The sequence below is a fragment of the Oryx dammah genome, unplaced genomic scaffold (assembly GCF_014754425.2).
Source record: "Oryx dammah isolate SB20612 unplaced genomic scaffold, SCBI_Odam_1.1 HiC_scaffold_2, whole genome shotgun sequence".
Classification (NCBI taxonomy): domain Eukaryota; kingdom Metazoa; phylum Chordata; class Mammalia; order Artiodactyla; family Bovidae; genus Oryx; species Oryx dammah.
In genome coordinates this window covers 33,873,399-33,893,609 of record NW_024070186.1, presented here as the reverse complement: position 1 = coordinate 33,893,609, position 20,211 = coordinate 33,873,399, and positions in this window count along the sequence as shown.

The window sequence follows — 20,211 nt, the reverse complement described above, 5'->3', positions numbered from 1 at the left end:
AGGACAGTGAAAAAGATGGCTTAAAGCTCAACATTCAGAAAACTAATATCATGGCATCTGGTCCCATCACTTCATGGGAAATGGATGGGGAAAGAGTGGAAACAGTGTCAGACTTAAATTTTTGGGCTCCAAAATCACTGCAGATGGTGATTGCCATCATGAAATTAAAAGACGCTTACTCCTTGGTGAAGGAAATGGCAACCCACTCCAGTACTCTTTCCTGGAAAATCCCATGGACGGAGAAGCCTGGTAGGCTACAGTCCGTGGCGTCACAAAGAGTTGGACACGACTGAGTGACTTCACTGACTTCACTACTCCTTGGAAGGAAAGTTATGACCAACCTAGATAACATATTGAAAAGCAGAGACATTACTTTGCCAACAAAGGTCCATCTGGTTAAGGCTATGGTTTTTCCAGTGGTCATGCATGGATGTGAGAGTTAGACTGCGGAGAAAGCTGAGCACTGAAGAATTGATGCTTTTGAACTGTTGTGTTGGAAAAGACTCTTGAGAGTCCCTTGGACTGCAAGGAGATCCAACCTGTCCATCCTAAAGGAGATCAGTCTTGGGTGTTCATTGGAAGGACTGATGCTAAAGCTGTAACTCCAATACTTTGGCCACCTCATGTGAAGAGTTGACTCATTGGAAAAGACTCATGCTGGGAGGGATTGGGGGCAGGAGAAGAAGTGGACGACAGAGGATGAGATGGCTGGATGGCATCACCGACTCGATGGACATGGGTTTGGGTGGACTCCAGGAGTTGGTGATGGACAGGGAGGCCTGGTGTGCTGTGGTTCATGGGGTCACAAAAAGTAGGACACAACTGAGCAACTGAACTGAACTGAACAGAAAGACAACTAAATGCAACTAGAGGCATTTTACAGAAAAAAAAAAAAGCAAAAATTTTGGCCAATCCAGTAAATATATACATATTTACCTTAAATGTATACATGTATATATATAAACAGATAAGTAGATATGTATTTGCATTTATTATTTTTAAAGCTATCAACAAAATATCCTCATCTCTTAGGTAAATGATGAAAACACATTCAGCTTTAATATTTCAAAAATGAAACACCATTTTCTGAGCAGTTTTACATTATATATTGTTATACATTAAGGCTTAATATTCAACATATTAACTATAATAATTGGAAAATATTATTTAATCAGATGGTATTAAAACACCTAAAACTACTATGTTAATCTATGGTAAGGAAAACAAAGTCAGGAGAAAAAGAAAAAAAGTCATAAAAGTCAGATATAAAAAGTAAATATATAAGATATAAAGTTATTTAAAATATATACAAAATATAAGTCATTTTGTTCTGGAAAATTTGGGAAATAAATAGAATATGTATTTCACTTAATTTGAGAATTATAACCCTCAAAATTTCTCCCTAAGTACAAAGAAAGTAAATGACCAATATAGAAAATTAAAGAAGCTTAGAATAAAATAAAAAATCATTATATATAACCATGGAAAGATTAATGTTTATAAATATGATTATTTTCTTTTTGATATTTCTTTTCTTCCCTTTAAAAAGGGGCTTCCCTGGTGGCTCAGAGGTTAAAGCGTCTGCCTATGATGAGGGAGACCTGGGTTCGATCCCTGGGTCGGGAAGATCCCCTGGAGAAGGAAATGGCAACCCACTCCAGTACTCTTGCTTGGAGAATCCCATAGATGGAGGAGCCTGGTGGGCTACAGTCCACGGGAGCGCAAAGAGTCGGACACGACTGAGCGACTTCACTTCACTTTACTTCTTCCCTTTAAAACATTATAATATACTATGTTCTTTTGAAGCCTACATTTTTGAACAATTCATACATTTTGAATATCTTCATTTTTTTGTGTCTTGGACTTTAGTATCTACTATTGGGAAGATTATTTTTTCAAGATATTTACTCACTTTGGGGGGAGCAATTCCTTTTATTATTATTTTTGTTATCTCTCTATATTAAAGATATGGATTATAAAATGCAGATGTAGATTTAAATTTCTCTGTAGTTTACTTTTTTGGTTGTCATATTAGAGAGAATTAAGCTGCCAATTAGGGACAAGGCACATTTTTAAAGTTCGAATTTAGAGAAATTTCACTTATTGCTTCTTACTTCTATGTGGCCTCAATGTTTATGCCTATGGGTTTGAGTTGAAAAAGAAGGAAATGGAAAGAAGGATGTTAAGAAAAGGCCTTTCTTTTTTCCCCAGTGGACATCCATGAAGATGGAAGAAAATCAGTGAACAAAACCGAGACAGGGAGCAGTTGCTGAGGCTTTTCTTCCATATATAAGACATTCTCTGTCCAAGATTCAACTATTCTTGACTACAAATGACATGAATGTTTACATGCTTCTTCATGGCTTCCAAGAGAGCTAAAAATTGGGGAAACATTCGGATTTGATGTGTAGTATGAAATTTTTTACTTCTGTGTCTATATCTGCCAATGCATTTCCCAGCTATTCAACCTCACAAAACAATATTAGTCGTTTCCAGCAGCTACTGACTATCAATTGTAAGCCCAAACATTAACCTGGTAGTTAAACGTGTCTCATTAAATGTACCTAATCCTCATTACTATCATATATGGGATTTTTTATTTATTTTTTTTGTCTGATAAGGGAGGAAACCAAGATGAGAAAGCCTCATTCAAAGTCAGAATTTGAACCATTTCTAGCTTCAGAACCAGCATTTTTTCTAAGTTTTGCCACAGCTTCTCAAAAATAGTGTTAGTGACCATTTACTTAATTCCCATATAGTTAAGATATGTCACTCAGTAACTTCAGTTATACATCCAATACAGTAAAGTGGAAGAAGGGCATACATTTCCAAGAGAAAAAATAGCATAATATCTCATTTATTTTCCCTTGAGGAAATTGTCTTACTCCTCTCCTCTCCAAAAAAATACCTATTAAATTTTCCAGCCTTTAGTTTGAGAATCAAATAGCTAGACAGATATGTTCAAACATTTTACAACTACATAATTGATAACTTTTTTTGTGATCCTTCTTGATGCTTGGATCATAAGTTCTTTATTGTAAAATTCAGGCTTAAATTGAAGAAAGTAGGGAAAATCACTAGGCCATTCAGGTATGACCTAAATAAAATCCCTTATGATTATACAGTAGAGATAAATAAATCAAGAGATTAGATCTGGTAGACAGAGTGCCTGAAGAACTATGGATGGAGATTCATAGCATTGTATAGGAGGCAGTGTTCAAAATCATCCTGAAGAAAAAGAAACGCAAGAAGGCAAAGTGGTTGTCTTAATGACCCAGATAACCATGATGGTGTGGTCACTCACAGAGCTGGACATCCTAGAGTGTGAAGTCAAATGAGTCTAGGAAGCATTAAAACAAAAAAAGCTAGTGGAGGTGACAAAATTCTAGCTGAGGTATTTAAAATCTTAAAAGAGGATGCTATTAAAGTACTGCACTCAATATGTCAGCAAATTTGGAAAACTCAGCAGAAACTACAGGACTGGAAAAAGTCAGTTTTAATTCCAGTTCCAAAGAAGGGCAATACCAAAGAATGTTAAAACTACTGTGCAATTGTGCTTATTCCACATGCTAGCAAGGTTATGTTTAAAATCCTTCATGTAACTTTTATTCCACTATGATACAAAGTTCACTAAAATGAGGTAGGATTTCCAATAAAAATGACAAGCTCCAAGAATGTAAACATATGCTACTAAATTACAACTATAAATTTCATGTTATAATAACTTTTAATGACTATTATATGAGTTATTCAAACAGCATACTTGTTTGAGAATGAGTCAAGGTCTATGAGTGTTTAGAAGAATTACTAAAAAAATCTGTAATGGATATGGATTGGGGTTGAGATTTAAAAATATTAGTCATTTCTGTGAAAGATTTAAATGTGAGGGATGGAATAATCTAATTTTCACCAGTTGTATTACACCTTTCATTTTATAAAGCACTTTCATAAACTCAGAGTAGTGTAATGAAAAGTAATGGTTTCTTGTGTTAGGCAGAGCTAAATTTGAGTTTCAGGTATTAATCGCTCTTTCATTTTGGGTACATTATCTACACTTGAGAAGTTTAATTGTCCTCAATTTGGGAATAAAAATAAACTATGTCATCTACTTATAGTCTTATTATGATCATTCCAGAGAAAATTTACAGGAAAGTAACAAGTACAAAATGGAATTTTCAAACTCTTCATTTTATAGGTAAGTGTGTATGTGTGTGCCCAGTCACTTCAGTCATGTTTGACTGTTTCCAACACTATGGGCCACAACCCACCAGATTCCTCTCTTCCTGAGATTCTCCAGGCAAGAATACTGGAATGGGTTGCCATGCCTCCCCTAAGAGTTGTTCCAAATTGTGGGATTGAATACACAACTCTTTCATCTAATGTATTGAAGGGAGATTCTTTACCGCTGAAGCCCCATTTTACAGGTATGTGTACTTAGTCGCTCAGTTGTGTCTCACTCTTTGTGGCCTCGTGGACTGTAGCCTGCCAGGGTCCTCTGTCCATGGGGATTCTCCAGGCAAGAATACTGAAGTGGGTTTGCATACCCTCCTCCAGGGAATCTTCCCAACCCAGAGATTGAGCCCAGGTCTTCCACATTGCAGGCAAATTCTTGACCAGTTGAGCCACCAGAGAAGCCCAAGAATTCTGGAATGGGTAGCCTATCTCTTCTCTATAGGATCTTCCTGACCCAGAAATCAAAACTGGGTCTCTGGCACTGCAGGCAGATTTTTTACCAGTTGAGCGACCAGGGTATAAATGAATGTCAATGAAGCAAAATACCATTTATACTCAATTCTTTCTATATAAAAAAGATCTTCACAACCCAGATAATCACCATGGTGTGATCACTCACCTAGAGCCAGACATCCTAAAAGGTGAAGTTAAGTGGGCCTTAGGAAGCATCACCACGAACAAGGCTAGTGGAGGTGATGGAATTCCAGTTGAGTTATTTCAAATCCTAAAAGTTGATGCTCTGAAAGTGCTGCACTCAATATGCCAGCAAATTTGGAAAACTCAGCAGTGGTCACAGGACTGGAAAAGGTCAGTTTCATTCCAGTCCCAAAGAAAGGCAATGCCAAAGAATGCTCAAACTACCACATAATTGCACTCATCTCACATGCTAGCAAAGTAATGCTCAAAATTCTCCAAGTGAGGCTTCAACAATACGTGAACCGTGAACTTCAAGATGTTCAAGCTGGTTTTAGAAAAGGCAGAGGAACCAGAGATCAAATTACCAACATCCACTGGATCATGGAAAAAGAAAGAGAGTTCCAGAAAAACATCTATTTCTGCCTTTATTGACTATGCCAAAGCCCTTGACTGTGTGGATCACAAGAAACTGTGGAAAATTCTGAAAGAGATGGGCATACCAGACCACCTGACCTGCCTCTTGAGAAATCTGTATGCACATCAGGAAGCAACAGTTAGAACTGGACATGGAACAACAGACTGGTTCCAAATAGGAAAAGGAGCATGTCAAGGCTGTATATTGTCACTCTGCTTATTTAATTCATATGCAGAGTACATCATGAGAAACACTGGGCTGGAAGAAGCACAAGCTGGAATCAAGATTTCCAGGAGAAATATCAATAACTTCAGATATGAGATGACAGCACCCTTATGGCAGAAAGTAAAGAGGAACTAAAAAGCCTCTTGAAGAAAGTGAAAGAGGAGAGCGAAAAAGTTGGCTTAAAGCTCAACATTCAGAAAACTAAGATCATGGCATCCTGTCCCATCTCTTCATGGCACATAGATGGGGAAACAGCAGAAACAGCGAGAGACTTTACTTTGAGGGGCTCCTAAATCACTGCAGATGGTGAATGCAGCCATGAAATAAAAAGACGCTTACTCCTTGAAAGAAAAGTTGTGACCAACCGAGACTACATATTCAAAAGCAGAGACATTACTTTGGCAACAAAGATCCATCCAGTCAAGGCTATGGTTTTTCCAGTAGTCATGTGTCTATGTGAGAGTTGGACTCTAAAGAAAGCTGAGCGCAGAAGAATTGATGCTTTTGAGCTGTGGTGATCGAGAAGACTCTTGAGAGTCCCTTGGACAGCTAAGAGATCCAACCAGTCCATCCTAAAAGAAATCAGTCCTGAATATTCAGTGGAAGGAGTGATGTTGAAGCTGAAATTCCAATACTTTGACCATCTGATGTGAAGAACTGACTCATTGGAAAAGATCCTGATGCTGGGAAAGATTGAAGGCAAGAGGAGAAGGGGATGACAGAGAATGAGACAGTTGGATGGCATTACGACTCAATGGATATGAGTTTGAGTAAACTCCATGAGTTGGTGATGGACAGGGAGGCCTGGCGTTCTGCACTCGATGGGGTCACAAAGAGTTGGATATGACTGACTGAACTGAACTGAACTGCTTCTATGCCTTTAACCTCTACATAGAAACCCTGTTGGCTTCCTCCAATGCTGCAAATTTATTTGTGAGTCATTTGTGGACATTTTACTCATGCTTAGGGGGAACGTGAAAGTGTTTATAAAAATCCAAGTATTTTGGGTTTCTAATAAGGTTTTTCCATGCTTGGTAAGCCGTGTCATCTGCCATCAAACAACATGGTGCTCATGATGCAAATTTAATACTATCTAATGAGGGAGCCCTGGGATGTCCAGGATATGGGGACTCTTAGGCTGACAATATGGCAGTGTATTTCCTCCAGGTCTCAGTTCACTGATGTAGCTAAGTTATGAGAAAAATGTGGAAAATCTCTCTGGGTTCACTCTGGAGACCAAAACTACCAAATATTTTCTCCAGTGTCCTTGTTTTCCTACCTGACCACAATCCCATGGCCCACTTTTAAACTTTCTTCTCTATTATCCCCTCTCCCTTAAGCAAATTACTGGTGTTCCCAAGCATGACAGCCCAGGGACATAGGAAATATATCTCTCCATTTAGGAAGAAAAAAAAAATGAGATTCCATGATGACTTATTTGATGTCACACATTAAAAAACAACTGCTTTATTCAGAGTTTAGGTTCTTATTACCACACCTTAGCTATAAGAGCCTCCAAAGCCAGAATTTTGTCTTTTCCCAGGAAAAACAGAGTTCTTTTTATCATTCACGTTATACCATCTTACCACTGAGATGTCACTAAGAGACTGGCTGACTAGGACTCTACCAAGTATTGTATGCACATTTATTAATCCTACAACTAACCCACGTGTAGGTGTGATAGTTATAATTGCTATATAGACAAGGAAATGAAGGTTTTAGGTGATCAAGTGAGATGTAGGAGTATGAAGTTATAGATCGATTTTGCATTCAAGCAATTCTTCTCCATTCCAGGACTGTACTCAGCAAAGCTCAGTCATTGTGCTGAACCATATTCCTATCATGACACTAGACTCTAGATGACTCTGTGACAGATTGTGATAAACCAGGCAACCCAGGGATATTGCCAAAAAGCTTCAACTACTTTTTAATTTTCTTTTCTTTCCTTACAATCCCATAGGCCCTCACAAAAGAATCTAAAAATCCAAACATACGCAGAAGTAATTTCAGTGTGTACATGTGCTTTCATCATACTGAAAATAATATTTTGCTTATTAAAAATGCCCTCTAATTATTATAAACCATAAAATATAAAATAGGAAACAGACAGATGGTAAAAAATCAGTTTTAATGAAATATAAAATATCTTTTGTACAGCAAAAATTTATATCAGGATATAACTAAATAAATCTTCACAAATAGCTTGCATTTCTTCCATGTTTCTTATGTATAATAAAATACTTACATTGGTGAAGTTGTATCTAAGAATTTACATACAAAATGACAAATTGTGCTGTGGTTAGTTATTCAGTCATATTCGACTCTTTGCAACCCCATGGAGTGTAGCCTACCAGGCTTTTCGGTCCATGGGGATTCCCAAGCAAGACTACTGGAGTCAGTTGCCATGACTTCCTCAAGGGGATCTTTCAAACCCAGGGATCTTACCCAGGTGTCCCACATTGCAGACAGATATTTATGATCTGAGTCACCAGATTATATCAGGAAATATATAATATAATAATATTAGGATGAACAAATCTTCACAAATAACTTACATTTCTTTCATGTTTCTTATGTATAATAAAATACTTACATTGGTGAATTTGCACCAAAGAGCTTACATTCGAAATGACAAGTTACCAAATATTTATGAAATAATTAACACCAGTTTTCTCAGATTAACATGGTTACAACTATATGCTAAAAGTCTTGATTTTATTCACAGAAAGAAAAATAATCATAAGGGTGTATATTAATTGCTCAAAAAGAAAGACTTTGAATGTTTATTTTAAAATATGATTCTATCTTTGTTTCACGAATTTTGTACTTTGAAATGGAAGAATGACAGACATCAGAGAGATTCTATTCTGTTTTTTTTAAAGCATAGTCCCACAAATGCATTTGCAGAAATTCGGCATTGCCTGTGATAAATAATGAATGAGCTTTAAGGATGTGAGATTAACCATCAAAGATAAAGAAATAAGCAAATTAAAATATCAGTAATGCAAAGAACTTCTAATACTGATGATAGGAAATAATATATTGCATTTAAATTTAACATGAACACCACTGAATTTTCTTTTAAAATCAAGTCAAGCCTTTTACCAAATTTTCATTAGGTAGGTGGAATTTCATAACAATAGATTGCTTTTCAGCATTTCAAATGATACACTACCTGTATAATTTGTCCATAAAATTCCTCTTACTTGAAAATTATTTTCATTTTTATTTTATATTCATTACACTTTATTTTTCTGGTTCCTCTCTTAATTTGGAGAATATATATTATAAGCTTGTATATATATACAAGCTTCTCAAAGTTTAAAGTATAATCTTCTTAACTGTTCAGTATTCTAATATCTTTCATCCTTCTTCATCATATTAACTGTGTTATTGGAGAAGACTCTTGAGAGTCCCTTGGACTGCAAGGAGATCAAACCAGTCAATCCTGAAGGAAATCAGCCCTGAATATTCATTGGAAGGACATTGGAGCTCCAGCTCCAATATATATCTGATTTGAAGGACTGACTCATTGGAAAAGACTGATGCTGGGAAAGACTGAAGGCGAGAGGAGAAGGGGATGACAGAGGATATGATGGTTGGATGGCATCACCGACTCAATGGACATGAGGTTGAGCAAGCTCCGGGAGTTGGTGAAGGACAGGGAAGCCTGGTGTGCTGTAGTCCATGGGGTCGCAAAGAGTCGGACGTGACTGAGTGACTGAATTGAATCTATCATAAATTGTTTGGGGATGACAACCAAAGTCTCACACCTTTCAGAGTAAAATTTCATCCCGAAAAGATTTATATTTTTCCTGACACTTGCTTCTTTTCTAATATTTCTCCCAGTTAATAAAATCAAATGAAGCAGAAATGAACTCTGATAGCAATTTTCCTTCATCTGTGAAGTTTATGGCACATCATCAATAAGCCCCTAAATGCGACCTCTGAAAGGTTTTGTTGAATATTTTACTTTTTTGTACACTGGCATACATTAATGTCTGCTTATTTAGATTATTACAAATGTTATCTACTGCACTTTTTTTACGGGCTCACCAGGTGACTCTGGTTAAGAATTCACTTACCAGTGCAGGAGACACAGGAGATGCGAGTTTAATCCCTGGGCTAGGAAAATCCCTGGGGTAACGGCAACCAACTCCAGTATTCTTGCTCGAGAAATCCCAAGAACAGAGGAGCCTAGCAGGTTACAGTTCATGAGGTCACACAGAGTCGGACGCAACTGAGTGACTGAGTACGCATGCATGCCCTCAATTTATCTCAAAATCTTTCTTCCCATGGGGACTGATAAATCACCGAAGCAAAGAGATGATAATGTTGATGTTTACATGAAAACTACTTGATTACTTGTCGGGAAAGTCTGACTTTTGATTTCTGAAAGTTCCCACCCTGTAATACTTGGCCCATCACAGCAGTGACATGGACCCTTAATTTTCATGACTTTCTCCCAATTTTCCCTTTCCTGAAAATGACTCCATTCCTGAAATGACATCACTGCTGCCCCTCTGAAACTGTACGCATCCTAAAAATTCCAGGACAATGTCTTCTCCACTATGAAAGGATATTTTACCCTAGGTAGAATTATATTTTTCTTTATCCATGCTCTTAAAAACTCCTTAAACACTGTTCATACAGTCCAGATCTAGAGTCAGTCTGCAGCTTAAATTAAACCATTATTTATATTAAAAATGTAATAAATCATCAATATATGTATGCTAGTTTTTCTCTAAATATACATATTAGAAACATAAGTTTTCCCTATTAATTTTTACATAATAAATACTACTTTGGATACAATGGCTACAAATATTTTGTCCTGAATTTTATTTTAGGAAAACTTTTAACTGTAGTCTCTATAACAGGAAATCAACTTTACATAGAATTATAAAAATTAAAATGTGCTTAGTCGCTGAGTAGTGTCTGACTCTTTGCCAACCCGTAGACTGTAGCCCCCTAGGCTCTTCTGTCCATGGGGATTCTCCAGGCAAGAATGCTGAAGTGGGTCACCATGCCCTCCTCCAGGGGATCGTCCCAACCCAGGAATTGAACCCAGGTCTCCCGCATTGCAGGCGGATTCTTTACTGACAGAACCACTAGGAAAGCCCTAATAAAATATGACAGTCAAGCTGCACACCCTCTAACATCAGTTTGAACAGCAGACATGAAGATCTTAGCTCCAAAAACTTTTAGGGTCAAGAAAGAGCAGTTCAAAGCTCAATACCTATGAGACTCGAGACATGGCCCAAAACTGTTTGTAGCTGCCAGGTGATGCTTCCACTAACAGCTGAAGGGCAAGCACTTCACTTGAGCTCCTTAAGAGGCATTTGAACAGTCCAACACTGTTGAGGGGGAGGCTAGATGCCCAAGCTGCTGTGTGGCGACCAACCTTGCCGAGCTCCACCCCCCTGGGGAGCGGTGGGAGAGTATGTATCTAGATTACTTTATAAAAAAGGGGAAGAAGGGAAATTACATATATTTATATATTTCTCTTTTCTACCCCTTTATTTATACCAACCATTCTAGATATAACTATAACTATGAGCCTGAAAGAAATCATTTTTCTCTTAATTTAAGATAATACAGATCACCTGTTTTCAACTGCAGGAAATATATACCAATACAGAAAATCAAAAGCATGTACTGCATTAATATACTATCACAAATATTCATTGTTATCTCAAATGGAAATAAGTAATAGAGCAGTTTTATGTAACTATAATGTAATGCATTGGTTAAATTCACAGGCTTTGAAGCAAATCATCAATTTAAATGCAGACCTCCCCAGTTTCAGAGATCACCATGTTAATTACTGAAGTCTGGGAGATTTTCCCAATGTCAGAACTATTTCATACTTTCTGGGAAAGTTCAAATATTTATATACTATATACCTGTTATAGAATGTATATAACCTTATTTTTTAAGACTTTAGTTTTTAAAGCAGTGTTAGGTTTATAATAAAGTTGAGAGGAAGATAGAAATTTCCACTATATTTTCTGCCCTCATAAACTCATAACCTCCCCCATTATCAACATAACTCAACTATATAGTGTATTTTCTACCTAGAATAAATCTATCTTGACAGATCATAGTCATTCAAAGACCACAGTGCAACATCCATGGTGTTGTACATTCAATGGGCATGGACTAATGTAAACAACATATATCCATCATTGTAATATCATACAGAGTATTTTCATTGCCCTAAAAAAATCCTCTGTGTTATGACTGTTTTTTTCTCTCCCTCTCCCCACACCACAATATTCCTGGCAACCACTGATCTTTTTATTGTCTCCATAGTTCTGCCTTTTTCAGAATGTCATACAGATAGATCATAGAGTATGCAGCCTTCTAGACTGGTTCTTTCACTTAGTAATATGCACCTAAGTTTCCCACATGCCTTTTCCATGGTATAATAGCTCATTTATTTTTAGTACTATTTAATCTTTATGTATTTTGACATTTTTCCAGTTATCTTTCTGATATTGTTTCTGAATTAACTCCATTGTGGTTTGAAAGGAAATCTTGCATAACTTATATTCTTTTTTCAATTTGTTAATTGTGTTTCATGGCCTAGAATGTATTTTGGTCTATCAATGTTCCCATGTGATCTTGAGAAAAATGTGAATTCTGCTGCTGATGGATGAGGGAGTCATTTATATTAATTGATCGATGGTGTGATTTTCTGGTAGGTCCTGATCAATTTCTGTCTGCCGGATCTGTCCATTTCTGACAGAGAGGTGTTGAAGTTTTCAACTATGATACTGAAAATATGTTTCTCCTTGTAGTTCTATCAGTTTTTACCTCATGCAGTTCAATGCTCTGTTCTTACATGTATGCATCTGAAGAATTGTAATGTCTTTTTGGAGAGTTGACCCCTCTTATAATCAAGTAATGCCTTTTTAATCTATAGAAACTTTCCTTAGTTTTAAGCTTGCTCTGTCTGAAATTAATATAGTTACTCTTGCTTTCTTGAGTTATTGTTAGCATGGTGTATTTCTCTCTATCCACTGACATTTTTTTTTAATTTTTAAAAATTTTATATTTTTAAAAAAATTGGGGTATAGTTGCTTTACAGTGGTGTGTTAGTTCCTGCCATACAACATAGTGAGTCGGCTATTTATATACATATATCCCCTCCCTCGTGGACTCCCTGCCACCCCACCCCATATCCCACCACTCTAGGTCACCACAGAGCACCCAGCTGGGATCCCTGTGCTATACCACAGCTTCCTACTAGTTATTTGTTTTACGCGTGGCAGTGCACACATGTCAATATATACTGGTGTGTTTGTAGACCACACTTCGTTGGGTCATGTTTCTTGATCCTATCCTGGCACTGTTTTCTGCAGCGGCTTCTGTTCCTGTGTGTCTGTTCCAGGAAGCCATGACTCCCTGTATTCACTTTCTCTTCAGTCTTAGAGGTAGCAGTTTGCACTGTCTTCGCTTTCTCTTATGGATCCAATAAAGAGTGTTGGTATTTCAGTCTATCTTGCTTTTTATGTATTGTTAGGGATGTAATGGTATCTTCTAAGATCTTTAAAAAACAGAAATCCTTATTTTTAATCAAGAATACCAATTTCACAAATGTTGCTTTTTTGCTTGGAGATATTTCCTTCTGATCAAACAGTTGTGATTTTTACCCAAATAGGATTTATTTTGAAAAAAATGAAAAAACAATTTACTTGTTGATCATCTACTAGAAATGTCTCTATTTGGACCCATTAACTCATCCAATTTTTTTCACTATGAATTAAGTAGTAGTCACTCTTAAGATGGAGGTAATAAGAAAGATGGGCTTCCCAGGTGGTGCTAGTGGTAAAGAACCTGCTCACCAATGCAGGGGACATAAGAGACGTGGGTTCGACCCTTGGGTTGGGAAGATACCCCAGAGGAGGTCATGACAACACACTCCAGTATTCTTGCCTGGAGAATCCCATGGAGAGAGAAGCCTGGTAGGCTACAGTCCATAGGGTTGCAAAGAGTTGGATGTGAGTGAAGCAACTTAACACACACAAATAAAAATGATATTGGCCCTGCTTAATAGAGATTGTGTGGTAGTTTGAACAATTATTATTGACACTAAACAACTAAGTACTAAGAGGGACTTGGGCTTCTGTGGGAAGCAGAACACTCAATCCCTGAGAAGTTTCTTCAGTAAGGAAGAAATGTATTCTAGGAAGAGGGAACAACATGGTATGAAAGCCAACAAGCCAAAGAGGTGAGCAGGAGTCAGGTGTTTTGGAGGAATTGAATAAAAATGCAGGTGGATAGAGCAGGAGAAAGGAAGGCAGAGCTGGGGATAGCAGAAGAAAAGACGGTGAAGTGAGCAAATGCCACGCCTTGGAGGAAGTCAGGAGATGTAGTATTTTAGGCTAATATTAACTTCAAAGAAAAGGTGGCAGGATCATAAACAGCCTAACCATGTGTTGAGATGTGTGTTAAAGTCACACGGCCTGCAGTGTGGTGAAGAGAATAGAGAAGTGCAGTATGGAGTGAGCTGGAAAGTTATTAAGAACAAGCTAGGTGAGAGGCTCAGGTGACTTTCAAGTAGAATGGGACAATGGAGATTAAGAGATATGACAAAATTTAAGAGATAGAAATAGTTTTGAAAAGTTTATATATATTGCATATACACACAAACTATATATATGTGTGTTTTATATATATATATATATAATATGTATATATCTATATCTATATATATATATATATGATGTATAATGATGTGTGGATGGAAGGGCAATAGGAAACGGTAGTGAAAGATGACTCAGAACTTTAGCTTAAGTAACTTGCTGAATTGAAATAATAGTTTGTATGTATTGATTATGTACTATTTGCCATGCAGTAATGGAAGTGACTTACATTTAATGACTAACAATGTTTACAACAATCATTTGAAAGAAGTGTTATTATTACCCTTATTCTGCAGTTAAGAAATGTGAGGCATAGAGATTGCTCAAGATTACAGTTAGCATAAATAGCAGATCTTGACAGCCCAGTTATTTAATCATTTTGCTCTTGTGGTATTTACCGAGAGAAACTTTGGAGAAGTAGTCAACCTAAATTTCAGAAAGAAAAATGAGCTCCATATTGGATTTGTTGATTTTGAGTCTGTGATACAGCCAAGTAGACATTTTCAGTGTATACTTCAGTTATGTAAGTCTACAGTTCAGGAGAGAACTGTGGCTGGGAGATTTAGATGGGAGAGTTTTAGGTAAACAGATGCTGAAGTCACAGAAGTAAATGAAGATTTCAAGCGAGAGGAGGAGATGGAAGTCATGTATCATACAACTACGTATGGGCTTGAAAGGGATATAAAGATGTAAAACATAATCCCCTCTCAGATTTGCATCTCATTGGAGAAACAGATGACTAAACAGACAATTACATATGGAGTGATAAGTGCTCAGTCAGAGGCAGAAACATTGAGGATAATTTACCTCCTGTATCAGAAGGCCATGGTCCACAAAAATACTTCCTGTAGGATGCAGTACCTAAGCTGAATCTGCAAGGATGGCTTGGAGTAAATCAGTGAAGAAGAAAGGTTAGATATCAGTTTACCTAGGCAATAGATAATAGATAATTTGTTAGTGCAACCTGCCCCCAGAAAGGCAGTGACAATAAGCCCTATATGGATGCCACTTAAGTAGCGCAATTTCTTTTTTTAACTTTTGTTTATTTATTTAGTTTTTGGCTGTGCTGGGTCTTTGTTGCTTCATGGGTTTTATTCCAGTTGAGGCAAGCATGGGGTACTCTCTAGTTACAGTGTGTGGGCTTCTCATTGTAGTGGTTTCTCTTGTTGAGCACGCGCTCTAGGGCGGGCGAGTTTCAGTAGTTGCAGTGTGTGGGCTCAGTAGCTGTGGCTCCTAGGCTGTAGAGCACAGGTTCAGTGGTTGTGGTGCATAGGCTTAGATGCCCTGTGGCATGTGGGGTCTTCCCAGATCAGGGATCAAACGTGTGTCTCCTGCGTTGGCAGATAGAGTCTTCACCACTGAGAGTCTACCACCAGGGAACCCCGTGGGTAGAGTAGTTATTTAGCACAGCTGAAATGTGGGTGTGTGGAAAGAAAGTGTTGGGAGGTAAAGCCAGCGTAGCCATCAAAAAACAGAAAGCATTGCAAGTTATAGCTTCTATTTATATTTTACCCAGCATGTGCCTTGACAATGTAGAGGGCTCTCTGATGTAAATGTCTAGTTCGTGTACCCATGTATTCAGATGAACTAGGGAGTAAGTCACAATTTCATGCTTAAATAACCAAAGAATAAGAAAGAATCTATTTTTATTCCATATCATAAAGAACATTTTAGTTGCAATTCCTCGATTTTACCACTTAAAAACATTGTCATGGGAAGAGTTTAAAAATGTATCAAGCAAAAAAGATGCTAATTTTTTTCATCAAATGAATATTGCCACACTGCTTGCTCTCCCAGATTTTAAATTACATTGTCATAACAAGCCACCCCTTCCTAATAACTGGAAATCTCTGAAAGTAAAAAGTTATTTGTTAACACAAATGATTGTGTAAATAGTCTGACCACAGCTTGCTTGCTACAAAATACCTTGCAAGTTAAATTACACATTGTTAAAATAGTGATCTACATATGTCATTCCTTTAAAAATAGATTTCTCAAAACTATATTCTAACATTAGATTTGTTGAAACAAGTTTACTAAAAATGGTAAAGCTCACTTCCCAAATACTTGAAAAGGTAAATATATAGTTTTTAAATTATTGCTTTTCATCACATTATCTAATATTCTAAAATTATGGTGAGATAACATGCCTCCTGGGCTTCCGTGGTGGCTCAGATGGTAAACAGTCTGCCCGCAATGCAGGAGACCCTGGTGCAATCCTTGGGTTGGGAAGATCTCCTGGAGAAGGGAATGGCTATCCACTCTGGTGTTCTTGCTTGGAAAATTTCATGGACCAACATACCTGGTGGGCTACTGTCCATGGAGTCCCAAAGAGACGTGACTGAGTGACTAACACACACACACACAGCAGGCCTCCAGTCATATAGACAATGGCATTTGAACAAATATATTTTAACAGAAAAAAAAATTCTGGGTAAAGCAAAAAAATCGTCTGTTTATTATATGAATTTGAAATTATAAATCTCCTTAACAAGTATAATTTATTAAATTCATTTTATTTATGTTAATTTATTACTCAAAGTGTTTTCTAACTTCTCATTTGAAATGTAATAGAGGATTTCAATATGATTGACACAGAGTTTATTCTGCCTGTCACATCTAGTTGTTTTTAATCTGCATGCGTGTGTTTTGCAGTGTTCCCACAGAGTTGTTAATGAGCCATCAATTATTTGTGCAAATAAGAATTTCCCTGCCCAAGGTATTACTAAGTGTGTTAGTCGCTCAGTCATGTATGACTCTTTGTGACTCCACGGACTGTAGCAGACCAGGCTCCTCTGTCCATAGCATTCTCTAGGCAAGAATACTGGGGTGGGTTGCCATTTCCTTCTCCAGGAAATTTTCCTGACTCATGGATCACATCCAGGTTTCCTGCATTGCAGGCAAATTCTTTACCATCTGAGCCAAGGGAAGACAATGGAGATATTAGTACACGATTTAAAATTAAATATGAAAACATTTAAACTTCAACACAAGTATATTAATCCTAGTGCCCAGATATATGTGACTTTAAAAATATTATTCTGTGATTTAATGAAGATATATAGGTCGGGAGTTGGGGATTCCTTTAATAGTGGGTGATTAAGCTGCATTTGATGAGGGAAGAGAGTTGTATATTACATATACACCACTTGAGACAAAAGACTCTTATTTAAAATCCAATACAGTATTTTGGAAAGTAATGTAAATTTTAACAAAAAGTGAAATATTTGAAATGCACATAGTGATGAAGAATTTTATAATAATGTGTCTCTCCAGTTGCTCAATAGTGAGTAAAACCAGAGCATAAATAGCACTGAAGAGGGGGTTTCCTTTCTTTCTAAAACTTCTAATTTTGAAATTCAGCTTTTTTTTTTTCTGTGTGGGCTTCTAGAATACATTTTGTGCAGATTTTAATAGTAATATTTTATATAGGTTCCCAATGTTGCTCCCTCTATTTAAATCTTCCACCCCTCCCATCTCCTTGCCAGAAATTGTTCATCAGTCAGTCAGAAGGAAATAAGCCAGTTAACCAGTTCAGTTGCTCAGTCGTGTCCGAATCTTTGTGATCCCATGAACCACAGCACGCCCGGCTTCCCTGTCCATCACCAACTCCCGGAGTCCACCCAAACCCATGTCCATCGAGTCAGTGATGCCATCCAACCATTTCATCCTCTGTCATCACAGCATCAGGCTCTTTTCAAATGAGTCAGCTCTTCGCATCAGGTAGCCAAAGGATTGGAGTTTCAGCTTCAGCATCAGTCCTTCCAATGAATACTCAGGACTGATCTCCTTTAGGATGGATTGGTTGGATCTCCTTGCAGTCCAAGGGACTCTCAAGAGTCTCATCCAACACCACAGCTCAAAAGTATCAATTCTTCAGTGCTCAGCTTTATATAAAGTCCAACTCTCACATCTGTACATGACCACTGGAAAAATCATAGCCTTGACTAGATGGACCTTTGTTGGCAAATTTCTCCACTTTTTAGTATGCTGTCTAGGTTGGTCATAACTTTCCTTCTAAGGAGTAAGTGTCTTTTAATTTCATGGCTGCAATCACCATTTGCAGTGATTTTGGAGCCCAGAAAAATAAAGTCAGCCACTGTGTCCACTGTTTCCCCATCTATTTGCCATGAAATGATCGGACCAGATGCCATGATCTTAGTTTTCTGAATGTTGAACTTTAGGCCAACTTTTTTACTCTCCTCTTTCACTTTCATCAAGAGGCCCTTTAGTTCTTCTTCACTTTCTGCCATAAGGGTGTTGTCATCTGCATATCTGAGGTTATTGATATTTCTTCTGCTAATCTTGATATTATATTATCAACATAATAGCTGATACTTCTTAAGTATTCATTCTATGTCAAAATCTTTTTTAGCCCTTTTTAGTGATCATTACAACAGACCCTTGGGCTGATGTTATTATTGCATGCATGCTAAGTCGCTTGAGTTGTGTCTGACTCTTTGAGACCCTATGGACTGTAGCCTGCCAGGCTCCTCTGTCCATAAGATTCTCCAAGCAAGAATACTGGAGAGGGTTGCCATGCCCTCCCCCAGGAGATCTTCCCAACCCAGGGATCCACCAGTATTTCTTATGTCTCCTGCATTGACAGTCAGGTTCTTTACCATTAGCACCACCTAGAAAGCTGAATATTATTATTAGCCTAGTTTAAAGATAAGAAATGACTAGAGGTTTACAAAACTACTAAGTGGTAGAATCAGGATATCTACATGGGCTATCTGGTTCTAGGACATATTTTTCATTTAATCTGTCTCTGCATTCCCTTTCTATAGGCAGGAGTCCTAGAGAGTAGTAATTGGTGAAGAAGAGATGATTTTAATAAAGAAAGAACTTTTATCTGTAAAATTTTGAGTAGAGAGGGTCAGTGTTTAAAACTATTGAGTAGAAAAGTAAAAAAGAAAAGTGAGTTTTGAGAGATATTTTGATATTTTGTGACATGATCTTCTAGGCATGCAAATAAAAGAGTAGGTTGATGTGACTTTAGTTCTATGACTTTTTGTTCATCACAAAAATGTTCCCAGAATGAATCATGAAAACCGTGGGTTAATAAGTGTTACATTCTCAAGGATCATTGCCATGTCTTCAGCACTGGAGGCCCCAATATTTTCCCTGAGAACACTCTCTCTCTCAAATGGGAGATTTTTCAAGCCAATACAATTCTGCCTCCCCAAAGAGAAAGGAAAAAAAAAAAAAAGAAAAATTTTCTAGAGCTCTTTTAGTCCTGTTCTATCTCCCACCCCCACTTGGCTCACAATAAAATGTTTTAATTACTGTGAGCTCCAAGTAAAACTGCAGATTTCTGCCATATATCCAGGCCTGGAGACAGTTGCAATAACTACCCAGCTTGCTGGTAGAGAAAGCTGCAGAGTGCAGGCTCCAAATGCATCAGTTTCACATAATTAAAGAGAGTGGTCCCCACGAACCTGGCAGAAAAACAAATTAAAAATTAGGTTCTTCATGCTGGAAGAGAATTCCTCTCTGGGTAGAGAATCTGCTGATTGATGCCATCATTTGCCCCAATTATTTCACTTCTGTAGCAAACAGCATTTGAAGTATCAGCACTCTGATGAGAACTTATCACGTACAAAGTAGGTGGTGTGTGGGTATGTGTGTTCATACACACAATGTAAAACAGTTGCTATTAACGTTACTCATAAAAAGGTGGTGTAGTACCCAGTATATAAATAATAATAAAATAGACCCCAATCTTTATTATAAATTCTATATCACCACTGATTCTTGCAGAAAGTGTTTGTTAATTTTTTCTGAATTCTTGTATTTCTAGCCAATTATATTTGCAAATGATGAGAAAAGTCCCCCAAAGTACACTGGATGTTGGTTGATGTTTTATTTACATAAATAAGTAGGACAACAGAGACCACAGAGAAATATATCTCAGAACTGCATTCTTTTGTAATGGCATGTGTGACTTCTTTGCTAAATTAGATAGTGGCTTTCAAAAAATAGAAAAATATTCTCAAAATAGCTGTAATACTGACATTTTAATGGCTACAGATGCAAAAACTTTAATCT